The sequence below is a fragment of the Lycium barbarum genome, chromosome 5 (assembly GCF_019175385.1).
Source record: "Lycium barbarum isolate Lr01 chromosome 5, ASM1917538v2, whole genome shotgun sequence".
Taxonomy (NCBI): domain Eukaryota; kingdom Viridiplantae; phylum Streptophyta; class Magnoliopsida; order Solanales; family Solanaceae; genus Lycium; species Lycium barbarum.
The window spans coordinates 124,679,835-124,691,223 of NC_083341.1; the positions used below are offsets into that span (position 1 = coordinate 124,679,835).

Genomic DNA, 11,389 nt, shown 5'->3' on the forward strand with positions numbered 1-11,389 from the left:
TCGTCCATCAGTTGTGCGCAAATTCCTTCTTTTGAAATATGGACCGTAAAGTGTTTTACGGTCCGTAAAATGCCTGGTCGTATTTCAACATCCAACACTTCGACTTTCTGCCAGATGCTCAACTGGTTAAATACGTGATGGAATACAGACCGTAAACTGAAATACGATCCGTAAACTTAGCTCGTAAATCACCATCTTCTGAACATGCCTTTCTGGTTTTGTTTTCCTTAAACACGACCATGGAATACGGCCCGTATTGTAGAATACGGACCGTAAATTGCATTTACGACCTGGTTCTGCACTTCAACTGTTGTCATGTCAAATTTGTTCCTTCACCTGAAAAACACTAAAAAACACGTAAAATCACATAGACTTGCTTAAAAACAAGTAAAACTTATAGTCAAAAAACATCGATTGTGGCGTAAAATCACGCCACATCAACACCCCCAACTTAAAGTCTTTGCTTGTCCTCGAGCAAGCCATACAAAACAATGACTCAATCTAACACCTAGATATTATAGAATAACAGTGTCTACATTGGTTTTGACTCTGAACCACCGGCATGCGTGTTTTTCTTCAAAGGACCAACCCAATTTTCTAATTCAAAGCAATATACACAACTCAAGAACCTTATGACTAACAATGAAGCTTCAATACATGACATTACGTTATCGAGCATATTATGATGCACACAAACGCTACTTTCGGCGGTCACTTTATTTTGCTCAATTCTCATCCTTATGCCCTCACATAGACCAAAGAATGTCCCAACACACATATATACAACAAGAATGGGACGAAGATTAAAGAGAAGAGAAACACACTCACACTCACAAAGAATTCATATCTACACATGCAAATACCATAGGTTGGCCCTTATTTTCTACGTTCTCATCCTAGGCTCGTTCGGTTGTGATCACATTAGGACTTGTTTCGTCTTGTAATGTAGGCTTAGGGACGGGTAGGATACTTTTTGGGTTTTAGTGACTCACTCTCCTTGACGCTACACCTCTTTACCTTGATTCGCCTCTTTTCTTTCCAACCCCTTTATCTTCTTTCACGTTTTCAACCTCGATGTGGTTTTATTCCTATCTAACTAGCAATTCTTTTTGTGTTTTAATTTTTTGATTTGATGATTTTTTTTTATTTTTTTATATATATATATTATATGCAACTACCACATCGACTCTCCACTAGCAAACTCCACCACCCCCAACATTTGTTCTCAACATCTACTTCACTTTTAATTCACCCCCAACTTAGGCGCTTTGCCTCGTCTATCTAGTAGCATCAAGGAGGGAATGGTTGCGAAGATGGGTAAATTTCACAACGGGTGAGGTTTCATTCGGCTAGCCAAGAAAAAGGTCAAAAAGGCTCAAAAAGGGAAACTAGTGATATTTTTCAGCTTTTGGAGAGGCTTATTTAGGCACAGTGACTTATTCACACAAAGAAAGCCTAAGATCATTTCACAACCAAACTAACTTTCGGGTTTCAAATAAGACTAACCAGGCAAGTTCTAGATTATACATGCGTAAACAGAATTAAACTAGCAACTCACACACACATCGGCATAAGGACAATCATTTTTGCACTTGTGGCCTCCTAAGTAGTCATTCATCACACACAACACAACAATAATCATAATATCATATAAAGAATCAATCATGTCAAACAATAACTGTTTCTAAGTATGCATTTTTAACAATTTCTGAGGGGTCCAAAATTCTCAACAAACCACAACACATGCCAACAGTTACACAGTAACACCAAATAAGTCAAAATTATTCTACTCAACCTAAGCAACACCCTAAACATGCCAGTTTCAACAAAATAAACCCCCCTCAGGAAAAGAACTCTGGCAAAGAAAAGCCGAGGGGGTTCCTAAACACATATTTACACTACCTTACTATCAAATAGTCCTACCCCCAACTAAAGAATCAAGCACTGTCTCAGTGCTTCAATTATAAGAACGAGGGAAAAGAAATGGTACCTTGGTGCTGTGAGCACCTCATGACTGGCCCGCCGCATCCGGCGGTTGACTTGAGGATTCTCCTGGTTGCCGCTGCGGCTCAACTAATGATTGAAAGATCGCCTGCTGCAGTTCCTTCTTTTCTGTCTTTTGTAATCTCAAGGACAACTCCTCTGGGTCCTCAGATGACTCACAGACCCTCTTTCCCGTATCACGACCAAAAGGTCCAGCCTCCTCCGCCTCCTCGTTAGACTCCAGCAGATCCAGCACCATAAACGTGGTAGGCAAAATGGCACGTGGTGTTGGTGCTGGTGCGGCTACCATCCCTTGCACCTTGAGTGTCTCAAGCTCTTTTTTCAGCTTCTCCAACTCACTCCTCAATGAACTAGACTCCCCACCGGATGTGGTCTACTCTCGAGTCAACAATCTCGCCTCAAAGCTGTCTAGTCTAGCCTGATACACCTCGTGCTTTTTCTCAAACTCCGTACGGATCTCTGTGGTCGCCTCAGTAACCAGCTGCTGCACTATTCTCACCACTTTCGGCCTGAATTGTTGCAAGATTTTGTCTACTTGCCTTTCGGTCCGCACCGATTTGACTGCAATCTGGTTGTAGTTAGCAGGACTGAAGTGCAGCAACCCCAGCTCTGGATCAGCAGGCTCGGCTATTGCAGCGGTAGTGGCAAACCCCGAAGGAGGGCCTTGTGTGGCCGGAGGTGGTGGTGGAGGTTGTGCCTCAGAAATACCCAGTGTGGCTGCAGCAACCTGTGTATCGACAGTCTCTGGAACCCCTGTCGTGGGAGCCTCAGGCCCAGTAGTAGCAACACCAAACTCGAACACTACTGGATCAGTTCTATAAGCACGGCTCGGACTCAACTCCAACTGAGTGTCGTCGTCATCGCCGAACTGATCCGCCTCCCGGTCATTTTTGCTTATCACCTTATTTTTTCTCCGATGCCCTACATGTGCAGCGGTGATGGTACCGTCCCAATCTGGAAGCTAAAATATCCTTGCCCGTCGACACAATTCCGTGATAAGACATGGAAAGACCATGTTTTGATTGGGCTTGTGTGCCCGCACATGCATCTCCTCAGCTATTAACTCGCCAATATCCATCGGGTACCTTGACATGAAAGAGGCAATAGTTACTGCCTGACTGGTGGACAGGGTATTATCTGCTTGGGTTGGCGTGATCCTGTACCGCAGCAACGTCCACCAGAATTTAGCCTCTGTGAACAAACAGTTTTTAGTGATCTTGACTTTCCCATCATTAGTCCATTTTTGCTCATGTGGCTCAGATGTGATAAGTGTCGCAGTCCATTCCCTGACGGATTTCTTGTCCTTTCTATCTCGTTTGTCTAGGAACAGGCTCAGATCAGTAGGAGCCATAAAATCATCACCAAACAGGACCCGGTTGATTGCTTTGGAGGAAATATCAACCAGGGAGTTCCGGACCATCACATTTTCCAGCATGGGAATCTGGTGCCAAGCAAGACTCGGCTTCTTCATCGACATCAGGATGGACCCATATGATGCATAGAACTCCCGCACAATAAGCGGGGCATACTCTCCCGGTTCATGAGTGAACGCATCTAAGTTGTACCCTTTGATGGTATCATCCAGCTGTGGATGAGCTGAAATACCATCGAAAATCAGCTGCCGTTCTTCAAATATTTTTCGCGACGGCTGTCCCCCAGTTTCGGTCTCGGCCATCCATTGGTCATACAATTTTTTTGACCCTTTTACCGAGAACCGCAGCTTTTCTTCCTCCAGCCGTTTGGTCCGGACGGCCAGTTTTCGACCCTTAGGAGGCGTACCATCATCCGGATCATTATCATCACTGGGCCCCGTTGAGTCACTCTCATAATCCGTTGGGTGGGCTGCCCCCCTGCTTGATGCTTCCGCGTCAGAATCCCCCTCTTCAGACTGGAGGATTTTGCCGCAGATTTGGACGGGGTCATAGGTGATGGATGTGTTGGTGTTGCCACTGTGTCTTGCGTAGGGCCCCCCCTGACCTTTGGTGGTGGTATCACCTTGGCGTACTCGGATCCTGATTGTTCCCCTTCCTAATTGGAAGGTTCATCTATCAACTTTGAATCCGAGCGCGCTTTCTTTGTTTTGCCCGTGCTTTGGGCCCTCGCTTTCTTTGCGTTCCTTTTCTGACCCATTCCTGCAAAAGACAACAGCATCTTAGTTACCATGGAACATCCAATCAAAGATAAGGCAACTTGACTGTGCACAGATTCTATGTTCTGTCTGTGGTCGTAAACACAAAAGACGGACCGTAAACTGATTTACGGTTTGTAAAGTTCGATCGTGAACTGCAGTTTTCTTTAAGGACATTCTGTCCCTTTGTAATATGCTTAAATACGGACCGTAAATTGAAATACGGTCCGTAAAGTGCAATCGTAAACTGCAGTTTTTTTTAAGCACATTCTGTCCCTTTGTAATATGCTTAGATACGGACCGTAAACTGTAATACGGTCCGTAAAGTACGATCGTGTTTCGCATCACAGACAGATACATATTCTGATTTCAAAATTTCATTTCACATCTCGGTTTCACATTGTGTTTGGGGATTAGGTTACTCAGACTTCACCCATTTTCTACCAATTTTCATAATTCCCGCAAAAATCAAGCTATTGGTGGGCTGACCAAAACTTCAAATTTTAAATTTTGAAGTATGGAATTCCCTCCAACCCATTTGGGTTTAATTAACAATTACCCATGAGAATTTACAGAGTTTAACATATCTGTCCCCTCAGAAGATCATTAACCAAGATAGACAAGCACTTCATTTGACAATTCTAGCCTAATAAAAACTTACCCTTAAGTGCAACTCATTACTGGAAAGTAAAAGGAGAGAGAGTGTTGATCATACCTTTCTATTATGAATCCACAGATCACTATAAGCACAGATTTTAGAGAGAACACAACTTGAATCACAAACAATTTTAAACCCAGGGCAGAAAGGGATACGAAATTTTGGTGAGATGGGTTTGTTTATGGGCGGGGTTTGTGTATTTATGGTGGTTAGGAAGATGGAAGATGATGGGTGATGGTGAGGATCGTGGGAGTGAGGGGAGTTACAGAGGGAAACGTGAAGATGGAGGGAGAATTAATGGTGGGAATGTTTATGGTGGGAAATCGTGGGGGTGATGGTTCTTCTGCCCTTTGATTTAAATCGCTGCTTTATTATTTATTTTTTTATAACTCTAAATACGGTCCGTAAACTAGTTTACGACCCGTATTTAGAGAGTTTGATGAGGGCAAAACACTGCAATGTCTCATGTTAGTTTACGATCAGGTTTATGGACGGTATTGTGAAATACGGTCCGTCCTCCATGGTCGTAACTAGCATCTTACATTACAGTGCTCACTGTTTGGTCACATTGTTAAATACGCCCTGGTTTACGAGTCGTATTGTGAAATACGGTCCGTAAACTTCAGGCGTATTTTGCAATGTTGCGAAACAGTGTCTTACAATTGAACTTACCTGCTTTTCAGCAGAATTTTTCTATGATATATTCCTGCACCAAAACAACCATTACCCTATATGTAAGAAAAAAAAAACAAAGAAAAATAAACATTACACTTGGGTTGCCTCCCAAGAAGCTCTTGATTTAACGTCGCGGCACGACGGTGGTGACCAATCACTCCTTATCTTGGTACACCAGATCATTGTTTGTTCCGAGGTGTTTCAACCTGTAGCGATCAACAATCCTATCCTCCGAAATCATTCTGTGATAATGCTTCAGTCTCTGCCCATTCACCTTAAATGTCCGAGTACCATCTCCGGACTTCAATTCAACCGCTCCATGGGGTGAAGCACCTACCACCTCAAACGGACCAGACCACCTGGATTTAAGCTTACCCGGTAGCAACTTCAACCGAGAGTTAAACAGTAATACGAAGTCACCCTTGTAGAATTCTCGCTTCAGAATCTTCTTGTCATGGTATTGCTTCATCCTTTCTTTATAAAGGGCTGCACTCTCATATCCCTGGTACCGAAATTCATCCATCTCATTTAATTGAAACAACCGCAGCTTGGTTGCTTCCTCCCAATCCATTTTCAGTTTCTTCAGCACCCACATAGCTTTGTGTTCAAGTTCAACCGGCAAGTGACAAGCTTTCCCGAATACACACTTGAAAGGTGAAGTCCCAATTGGAGTCTTGAAAGCAGTCCGGTATGCCCATAGAGCATCATCTAGCTTGCGGGCCCAATCAGTTCTATTGGCATTCACTGTCTTTGCTAGAATACTTTTGATTTCCCTATTGGACACTTCAACCTGTCCACTTATCTGAGGGTGATAAGGCGTTGCCACCCTATGCTTTACACCATATTTCTCCATCAGTCCCGCGAAAGCTCTATTACAAAAATGGGATCCACCATCGCTGATTATAGCCCTTGGAGTACCAAAACGAATAAATATGTTCTTCTTGAGGAACCCCATAACACTCTTGGCCTCATTATTAGGTAAATCCACCGCTTCTACCCATTTTGACACGTAGCCCACAGCTACCAAGATGTATTTCATGCCACCAGAACTCACAAAAGGTCCCATAAAGTCAATCCCCCAGACATCGAACACTTCCACCTCCATAACAAAATTCATAGGCATCTCTTGCCTTCTGCCGATATTCCCTTGCCTCTGACATTGATCACAGGACCGCACCAATAGATTAGCATCACGAAAAATAGTCGGCCAGTAATAGCCGCACTCAAATACCTTAGCTGCAGTCCGGTTTCCGCTATGATGACCCCCAACAGGAGAATCATGGCATGCTTTTAGAATCGCCATCACTTCACTTTCCGGAACACAACGCCGAATGATGTTATCAGCGCATGTTCGGAACAAATAAGGCTCGTCCCAGTAGTACTGTCGAGCATCCCGCAAGAATTTCTTCTTTTGGTAGGCTTTGATATCTTCTGGAACTATCCCTGTTACCAAATAATTGGCAATGTCAGCATACCACGGGGCCACCTCATTGGACACAGCCAACACCCTCTCATCTGGAAAAGCATCATCTATATCAAGCTCATCAGAAGGTCTCACAGCTTCTTCAAGCCGAGAGAGTTGGTCAGCCACCTGGTTTTCAATACCTTTTCGGTCCTTTACCTCAAAATCAAACTCTTGCAGCAATAGCACCCATCTGATCAGTCGCGGCTTTGCTTCCTTCTTTTCCATGAGGTATCTCAAGGCTGCATAATCAGTATAAACCACAACTTTGGACCCCAACAAGTAGGCCCGAAATTTCTCGAAAGCAAACACAATGGCAAGCAGCGCTTGCTCCGTCACTGTGTAATTCATCTGTGCAGCATTCAGTGTTTTGCTAGCATAATAGACTGGGTGCATAATTTTATTGTGCTTCTGCCAAGCACAGCACCAATTGCAAAACCACTAGCATCACACATCAGTTCAAATGGTAGGGACTAGTCAGGAGCAACAATAATAGGAGCAGTAGTGAGACGCTCTTTTAACTACTCAAACGCCTTCTGCCACTTCTCATCAAACACAAATTTAGCCTCTTTTTCAAGAAGCTTGCACAATGGATTGACAATTTTGGAGAAATATTTGATGAAGCCCCTGTAAAACCCAGCATGTCCCAAGAAACTTCGGACACCTTTGACTGAGATAGGTGGAGGAAGTTTTGAAATCACATCAATTTTTGCTTGATCGACCTCGATTCCCTTTTCAGAGATTTTGTGACTGAGGACGATTCCTTCTTTCACCATAAAATGGCACTTCTCCCAGTTTAGCACCAGATTAGTCTCCTCACACCTTTTTAGCACTTGACCCAGATGGCCAAGACAATCTTTAAACGAATCACCCACCACAGAAAATTCATCCATGAACACCTCCAAGAAATCCTCTACCATGTCAGAGAAGATTGACATCATGCACCTCTGAAAAGTGGCTGGTGCATTACACAAACCAAACAGCATCCGGCTGAATGCAAATGTCCCATAAGGGCAAGTAAAGGTGGTCTTCTCCTGATCCTCCAAAGCAATGTTGATCTGATTGTAGCCCGAATAACCATCAAGGAAACAATAGTAGGAACGCCCTGCTAACCTATCAAGCATCTGATCAATGAAGGTCATAGGGAAATGGTCCTTGCAAGTGGCTGTATTGAGCTTGCGATAGTCCATGCAAACTCTCCATCCGGTGACAGTTCTGGTCGGGATCAACTCATTCTTTGCATTCGGCACAACAGTGATGCCGCCCTTCTTAGGAACACATTGGACCGGTCTCACCCATTTACTAGCAGCAATCGGGTAAACCACGCCTGCATCCAGCCATTTGATGATCTCTTTCTTGATGACCTTTTGCATATTTTCGTTCAGTCGTCTCTGATGCTCTACACTCGGTTTGTTACCCTCCTCCAACCAAATTTTGTGCTCACAGATCCCAGATGGAATACCTCGAATGTCTGCTATGGTCCAACCAATGGCACGCCTATACTCCCTCAACACCTCCAAAAGCTACAAAATCTGCTCCTCAGTCAATAAGGCTGAAACAATCACCGGTAATATATTGTCCAGATCAAGGAACTTATATCTCAGATGTGATGGGAGTTGCTTAAGCTCCAACTTAGGTGGCTCAATGATCGAAGGCTTTGCTGGAGGAGTTGTTCTATTTTCCAGATCAAGATTCAGCTTCTTTGGGTGGTATGAGTATGAGCCCAACCCAACAAGTGAGTTAACTGTCTCCACAGAGCCTTCCATGTCTTAAGCCTCGAAATTCATAAGAATACCAGCTAAAGCTTCACCCAAACTCTCTTCTTCCATCTTGAACTCCGCTGCTTCATCAACAACATCGAATGAATCAATTACCGAAATACTCTCGTAAGCACTTGTTAACTTCATCCCTTTGCTAGCCTGAAAATTCACTTCTTCATTGTTGACTCAGAACTTTATTTCATTTTTCTCCGAATCCATCAGAGCCCTCCCTGTAGCAAGGAAAGGTCTCCCCAGAATGATAGGAATGTCCCGATCAACAGCACAGTCAAGAATCACGAAATCAGCGGGCAACATAAAATCACCAACCCGCACAATTACATCATCAACCACCCCAACAGGTCTTTTGAAAGACCTATAAGCCATCTGCAATCTCATTGTAGTCGGCCTTGGCATCCCCAAACCTGATTGTTTATATGTAGCAAGGGGCATCAAATTTATACTCGCCCCATTATCACACAAAGTATGAGCAAAATCATGGTGCCCAATAGAACAAGGAATGGTGAACGCCCCAGGATCTCCCTTTTTCTGCACAGTTGTAGGTGAAATGATGGAACTCACAGTGTTAGTCAAACTTAAGGTTTCATGCTGCACCATTTTCTTCTTGGTCAGTAGATCCTTCAAATATTTCGCAAAACCGGGCATCTCCTTGACAGCTTCTAAGAAGGGAAAATTCAGAGATAACTTCTTCAGTTGATCATAAAACTTCTCAAACTTAGCATCTTCCTTCTTCTTTACCAACCTCTGAGGAAAAGGAGGTTTAGATTTGAAAAGTTGTGTCAAAGGGCGGAGAGCCCCTTTTACAGCCTGCTTGCTTGTGTTATCAGCTTCCCTCACCATCTCTGGAATCTCAGCAACCTTCTTGTCAGTAGGAATCTCATCAGCAATAATGGGTGCTTCAGACTGCACCTCATTCTCTTCGTCTATCGGCTCAAGATCAATCACCTTCTCAGCAGCCCCTGTATTGTTTTACCACTTCAAGTAATGATGGCAAATTCACGGTCTATACCGTCTCCCCCATTCTTGGGATTTGGAATAGTATCACTTGGAAGTCCTCATTTTTTTGGTGGGTGCTGCTCTCTAGAAATACCCCTCATCTGCGACTCAAGCTTCTGAATAGCCGCTATATGGGAACCCACTATTTCTGTCAGCCCAGATAAAGTCCTTTCAGACTTAGATTGATTTACCAAAATCTTCTCAAGCATTGCTTCAACTTTCGAACTACCCTGCTCTGTTGACTGCCCTTTCGCTGGTATATAAGGATTGGAACTCTTGTTCCCAAAATTGTTATTGTTGTTGTAGCTCCCTTGGTTCGCACCACCATAATTATTGTTGTAGTTCCCAGAGTTGTTGTAATCACCTTGACCTTGCTGAGGTCTCCATTGATTCTGATTTTGATAGCCACCTTGGTAATTCTGTCTTTGATAACCCCCTTGAGAGTTATTAACATAATTAGCATCTTCAAGCTGCATAGGTGGCCCATCAAGGAATGGACCATCTTGAGCATGGTACATCTCTTTTGGAAAAACTGCATCACCCTCACAAACATTTACCTTCTTGATTTGAGATTCATCAAACTTCTTCGTTAGCAAGGAAATATTTGTTGCAAGTTCTGCCAATGTTTGTTGGGTGTCTTGATTCTCCTTCACTATATTCTAGATCATAGCACTACCATACGGAACCACATCAGCATTGTTTGAGTGCCAAGCCTGATTATGAGTTGTCAGCTTGTTAAGTATGGTGGTCACTCGTCGAAAGGTCTTGTTCATAAAACACCCATCAGCTGCATTGTTAGCTACTGACTGTGTCACTGGATCTACCCCTCGGTAGAACTTCTCCATCAATATATTTTCCGGAAAACCATGATTCGGGCTCTTCTGCAAATACTCATTGAACCTCTCCCAGGCTTCATATAGTTGTTCCCCCGGTCACTGCTTGAATTCATATATCTTGTCGCGAATCTCAGCCTTCTTGCTAGGGGGTACCACTTTGTAAGAAAAACAGTGCCCATTAAGTAATCGAATTTCGGGGCAGCTTCTCGAACCATGTTCTTGCCTCTCCAGCTAAGGAATATTTGAATAACCTCAACCGAATAGCATCTTATGGAACATTGTTCTGGATGTGATTAGCACACATATCCACAAAATTCAGCAAATGACGTTGAGGGTCATTCTCGGTAGAGTTCCGAAAGTATCCCTCAAGTTTCAACAGCTGGTATAGAGATGAGTTAATTTTCAAAGTAGTAGCTCCAACTTGAGGCTAAACAATAGCAGATGCATAGTCCTCCTCTGGAACAAGATCAGCGAAAATATTCTCATCATCAGATTCATTCACCTGATTGTTCAACCGATTCCCCTGGTTACCAGCACGTTGATTTTGCTGATTCTGATTCATGTTCACCTGGTTTACACAGAGTAGCAAACAAGGTGTGATGGAATAAGCAAAAGACTTTAATCAAAGCAAAAACTATTTAGTAATTTCAGAACCGTATTCCCCGGCAGCGGCGCCAAAACTTGATACCCTCAAATTACACCTATTAATGGTATAACGCGGACGTTGTCAAATATAGTAACCCAACAAGGTTGGGGTCGCATCCCACAGGGAATATGGTGTGTAAAGGTTACTAAAGTCGTAGATGCTAAGTTCTAGGTCCAATGTCTTAATCCGATAATTTTGGTAAAAGT

General features: G+C 43.4%; 1 non-coding gene across 1 annotated transcript; it reads left to right on the plus strand.

Moving 5' to 3' along the window:
• The first annotated feature begins 10,562 nt into the window (after window positions 1-10,562).
• On the plus strand, window positions 10,563-10,668 carry LOC132643051 (small nucleolar RNA R71). Its single transcript, XR_009583505.1, has one exon. It is a non-coding gene; the product is annotated as a small nucleolar RNA R71 (small nucleolar RNA).
• Window positions 10,669-11,389: the final 721 nt, after the last annotated feature.